This window comes from Mus musculus, chromosome 8 (assembly GCF_000001635.26).
Source record: "Mus musculus strain C57BL/6J chromosome 8, GRCm38.p6 C57BL/6J".
In the NCBI taxonomy this organism is placed as follows: domain Eukaryota; kingdom Metazoa; phylum Chordata; class Mammalia; order Rodentia; family Muridae; genus Mus; species Mus musculus.
The window spans coordinates 95,587,461-95,593,460 of record NC_000074.6 but is presented as its reverse complement, the minus strand read 5'-3'; positions in this window follow the sequence as shown (position 1 = coordinate 95,593,460).

Here is a 6,000-nt window from a genome sequence, read left to right as displayed (position 1 = left end):
CTCTCTCCCTCCCTCTCTCTCTCATATTCTTCCTCTTCCTTCCTTTCTTTTCTTTCTTCCTTCCTTCCTTCCTTCCTTCCTTCCTTCCTTCCTTCCTTCCTTCCTTTCTCTCTCTCTCTCTCTCTCTCTTTCTTTCTTTCTTTCTTTCTTTCTCTCTTTCTTTAATTTCGATTATAATTACATTTCTCTCTTTACTTTTGCCAAACCCTCCCATATACCCCTCCCCCATCTCCAAATTCATGGCCTCTTTTTTCACTAATTGTTGTATGTATGTGTGTATGTATGTATTCCTAAATATAATGTTTAGTCCATATAATGTTTCTTGTATGTTTTCAGGGCTGAGCACCTGGCACTGGACACCCAATTGGTGTGTTCTTCCTGGGGAAAGCCACATCTCCCGGTCCCAGCTTTCTCCGTGGCCTAAAGGTCTTTGTGTAGAGTTGAGGCTTCGTGAGTTTTCCCGAGTTTAATATGTTCATTTGGTGTCCTTGCTCAGCTTTCATTTGGGTAGTCATATTGATGAGACTTTAGGACTATAGCTTCTGATGTTGCTAGAAGACACAATCTCACAGCAATTTTATGGAGTTTGTGACCCCTTGGGAAAAGGCCATAGATTCAGTGCAATTATAATTAAAAGATTTATTGATTAGCTGCTAGAAGGATGAACCATCTCTGAGCCAAATTTGAGATTGCCGTGGGGGGAGGATGTCGGGTAATGGGGAAGTATTTTTAAAGGGGAAGACCTTCAATACCCATGCAAGCAAGCAAAGACTGTTACATTCTGCCAAGTTAAATTGATTACAGGAACTCAAACACTCTTTGGATTCTGGGTGAGCAAGTTACAGAAGCCTTTTAAAAAGCATTTAGTCATATCGTGGCACGTACATGATCATGACTGTACATTTTTGGATGGGTGTGGTCACCGAGTCAGGGTTTCTGGGAACTTATCTTCTAGGGACTGGAGTCAGACACAAATGGCTGGTAGGTAACGAGATGGATGCTTAGCTTTAAATGGAGCTTCTTGAGCCCTAAAACTCTCCCATCCGTTGATTCTCACAGTCTTTCTGTTCCTTCTTCGACGACGTTCCCTGGGCCTCATGTGCAGGAGAGTCTTGCATGTTCCCACTGGGACTGGGCCTCACAACTCTGTATTTTGATTGGTTGTGGTTTTATCTAGCAGGTTCCATCTGTTGCAAAGAGAAGTTTCCTTGATGTGGTGGGGTGAACACGACACTTTTAAAAACCTTTAAAACAGTTTTTTTTCATGATCTTTTAAAATTATTTATTATGTATCTGGGTGTTTTGGCTACATGTCTATGCACCACGTTCATGCAGTTCTCACGGATGCCGGAAGAGAGCAGTGGGTCCTCTGGAGTTGGAGTTGCAGTTGTTAGTGGCCTGATATGAACACCGAAAACCAAACCCAGGTCCTCTGCAAGAACCACAAGTATTCTTAATCATTGAGTCTTCTCTCCAGCCCCCAAATAGTGTTTTCATATACATCCATGTGCCTGCTTAGGTTTACATGCACTATATATGTACGGAGCCCTCAGAGGTCAGAAGAGGGTATCCAGGTCTCGTGGAACTGGAGTGAGAGTTGTGAGTCATCTGGTAAGGACCGGAACTGAACCCAGGTCATCTCCAAGGGCAACTGCCCCATCTCTTAAATATTTTTTATTTGATATGTAGGACTGCTTTGTCTGCATGTATGAGTGTACTGCATGTCTGCGTGGTACACATGGAGGCCATAGAGGCCCTGAAAATGGAGTCGTAGATGATTGTGAGCTGCCACCGGGGTACTGGGAACTGAACCCAGGTCCTCTGCAGGTGCTCTGAAGCCCTAAGCCATCTTGCCTCAGCCCCACTCTCCAGGGGCTTGCTAAGTTGTTCAGGGTGGCCTTGAACTGTGATCCTCACACCATTTGTCTTTCCTATTAGAAGCTTGTAGGTGGGAAGCCATATTTGATTCATTCATCCGGACCTGGGCCAACATGTAGCAGCTACTCAATTAACATGTGTTAAAAGAAAGACAATGGGGATGAGGTCATGTTGGGCATTTCTGACTTGGTGATCTGTGGCAAGTTGGATGAGTGAGGAGTGATGGGGTGACAGATAGTGGCCGGGCTAGCAATTGCTGATGTCAGGGGACTTGGTGACCCTGTTGGGTTGCTTTGTGCCTGTGGGTGGGTTGGGAAGTTCTAGACCATGACGCCCAGGGCAGATGCCTGGCAGCAGAGAGGAGGGTGGCTGGAGGAGACAGGGCACAGCAAAGGCAGGGCATAGCGTGGGGCCCAGACCTGCAGAAAGTCTTGGGGTCTTGAGGCAGAGGTGGGCATGGCAGACATGGAGTCAGGGGTGGGGGGCTGCAGTGCCCGGCTAAGAATAGCTGCAATCCAATACCCCTCTTGCCTTTCTCCAACTGTCAGGTGGGGTGTAGGCACCCCTAAATTCCTGTCATCCCAGTTGGGCTCAGTAAGATAAGGTCGGCATCCTAAGATGCCAGTTTCTTCATCAGGGCACATCTCAGCAAGCTAGTCTGACAGGTGCACCTCATGCAGACTTCTACACTGCTTTATTCAGCAACAAGGGACCCATGGAGGGACCTGTGGCATCCTTCCCTAAAATATCTCCTCTGTCTTCTCTTAGATGTAGGTGTGTGTGTGGGGGTGTGTGTGGGTAAGTGGGTGTGTGCATATGAGCACAGAAGCCCGTGAAAGTCTGAGGTGTGAGATGCCTCTGGAGCTGGAGTTCTTGGCGTTGTGAACTGTCTGCTATGAGGATGCTGGAGACTGGAGTCGGGTCCTCTGCAAGATCTTAACTGCTGAGCCATCTCTCCAGTCCGACTCTTTTTTGTTTTCCCCCATACATGCTTATTGGCCATGATGCTAAAAACATCATGGATTTTCTGAAACATAAACTAAAATCCATTACCGTTTTGTTTTTATACTAGAACATTATTAAAATTATCTGGGCTGCTTTGGACACTACAGAGAGGCTGGCAGATGACAGCTTGTGTCCCATAAATGTATATATATATATCACAAACTTATTAAAGGAAAAGTACAAAATTGAATAAAACCAAAAATAAAAGAGGCCTTTCTCCATCCCGCCACCCCCACATCCTTAACTCGCTGCCATGGGAGGTGCAGCTATGTATAGCCCGTCAGACATTTTCTAAAGTGATCTATTCATAATGTGTTTAGGGGGAAAAAATCAGTTCTACTTCCTACTTCCTGTTTTTTGGCTTGCTTGTCTCCACAATGGATGGTTTCTCGGAGGTCCAGGTGTTGAACTGCATCCCGTTCTGTGGCTGCAGATTCTCTCTCTGTGTAACATTCTGCAAGGTTCCTACAGGGTCTATGGTCTTCGACGCTGTCTTCTTTAATATGAAAGGTTTAGCTTCAAAACCAGCTTCTTAATTAGCAAAGGGATCCTTTGGGGGCGGGGTGGGGGGCTGGTAGCAAGTTTTGTCCTTTGTAAAGCACCAGCTGGTGGACAGATGCCATGAGCCTCTCACTTAAGGGAACTCTAAACCTCCTCTGGGGACACGGAGGTCCCAAGTGGAACTGAACAATGGCCAGTCCCAGAGACCCGGGGAAGCCGAGGCGGTGGTAGGTAGGACAGCTCACAGCCCCGGGAGAACACGGTTAGGCATTTTTCTGTTTCCTTCAGGGCTTTGGTTGTTACCATTGAGAAGTATAACACAAGTTGGTTTATGTCTGGGAAGAACTCCGCCTAGGAAGACAGACTCTCGATACAGACTTGGGATAGTGTCTCTCCAGAGAGACACTGCCATCACATGGAACATAGAAATCCCACCGAGACTTGTGGGACCATATTGGCTGTAGAATTGCTGATTCATATTTTTTAAATTGGTGACAATTCAAATGTCCACGGACAAGTGTTTTTGCTTACATGTGAAACGTTCTGCAGAACCTCGCGCGCCCTGCTGGTGGTGCTGTTTGGGTAGATTATGGACCTTTTGGAGGCTGGGCCTCTCCGGAGGCAGTGGATGGATGCAAGAGGCAGCTGTGGGGTATAGCCAGGCCCTGCTTCCCTCGGAAGCTCTGTGATTATTCACTGACCAGGTGTCAGAACCAGAGCCATCAGCTCCCGCTGTCCAGCCTGAGCCATTCCGACTTCACAGCCATGTTGGATTGTGCCACATCCTTGACCCACACACCAGAATCCTTCCTCCCTCAAGAAATGTCTTTCGGGTCTTCCATCACAGAGACAAGAAGTAACAAATGCAGCAAGAGAGAGGATGGAGGCTCTCTTTCAGGACGGAATTCGTGGGTAACACTGAGAAGGAGCAGACAGATCATAAACCGAAGAGCAACAGAATGTTAGGTGGGTGCGAGACCATGTGAAGACCCACACAGTATTTGACAGGTAGCAAATCACCAGAATTCTATTACTGATGACGTCAGAGCAGTAAGAAGGGAAAGGATTTCCTAATGGGGCCATAATAAAGACTTCACCTTCATTTGTGAGTCTCTCTCTCTCTCACACAGTCATCCTTTGTAACTCTTGTTTTTCTTTCTCTCTCAGCTTAAAGGTGACAAAATTTATGTTATGTATGTGTGCATATTCATATATATATATATATTGTGTGTGTGTATACACATATACTATATACATACATGTTTCTTTTTTAGGGTGTATCTTAGTTACTGTTCTATTGGTGTGAGTAGACACTATAACCAAAGCAACTTATAAAATAAAGCATTTCGTTGGGGGCCTGCTTACAGTTTCAGAGTGTTAGTCTACTATTATTAGCATGGTGGGACACATGGCAATAGGAACAATAGCTGAGAACTCACACCTGATCCACAAATTTCAGGCAGAGAAAGAGAGAGTGAGACTGGGCCTAGTGTAGGCTTTTGAAACCTCAAAGCCCACCCCAAGTGACATACTTCCTCCAACATGGCCACACCTTCTAATCCTTCCCAAACAGTTCCACTAACTAGGGGGCCAAGCACTGAAACAAATAGGAGTTTGAGGGGGCCAGTCTCACTCAAACTACCACACTATGGTGTGTGTGTGTGTGTGTGTGTGTGTGTGTGTGCGCACACGCATATGTGCTCACTTGTGCATGGAGGCCAGAGTTCAACACTGGGTATCTTCTGGTACTGCTACAAACCTGGAGATGATCACTTAGTCTAAGGCTGGCCAGTCGTCTGTTCCACCTGTCTCTGTCCTTCAGGATTGAGTTTACAGACACACACTGTTGTGCCCAACTTTTACACGGATACTAAAGGTCTGAATTTATGCTTGCCTGGTAATCACTTGAGCCACTGAACGAGCTCCACGTGAAATATACACACTATAGAAGGCTTGTCACAATCAAGCTAGTATGTAGCTCCACATGCTTTATTTCACCCGCTCGAACATTGCAGATCTGTTCTCTTGGCAACTTTTAAGCACAGGACTCATTGCTGTTACCGACAGCCACCATGTCGCACGATGGATCTCAGGACTCAGTCATCTGCCCAAGTGATGCTTTGCTCCCCCATGCTGCATTTCTCCATCCTTCACCCCAGGCCCCTGGCACCCACCGTTCTGTTCTTTGCTTCTGTGGATTTTTCAGATTCCATACATACATGTTCTAAAATAGCTGTATTTCTGTGTCTGCTTATTTCCCTGAGATAACGAGACGATGCAAGTTCATCAGCACTGTCACAAATGGCAGGATTTCCTTCTTTAAGACTCAGTCATATTCCAGGCTGCATAAATACCATGTTTTTTCATTACCCATTCATCTGTAACTGGGCACTTAGGTTAATTCCATACAGTAGCTATTTTGGATCACACTGTAAGAAGAAGGGAATGCATTCATCTCTTTGATATTCAGATCTCACTCCTTTGGCAGAGTTCTATTTTTAAGTCTTTCTTGAGGGACCCACATAGTTTTCCAAAATAGCGACACCAATTTAAATCCTTCCATCTCTGCACAGGGGTTTGTCTCTACACCCTCACCAATGCTTGTCTCCTGTCTTT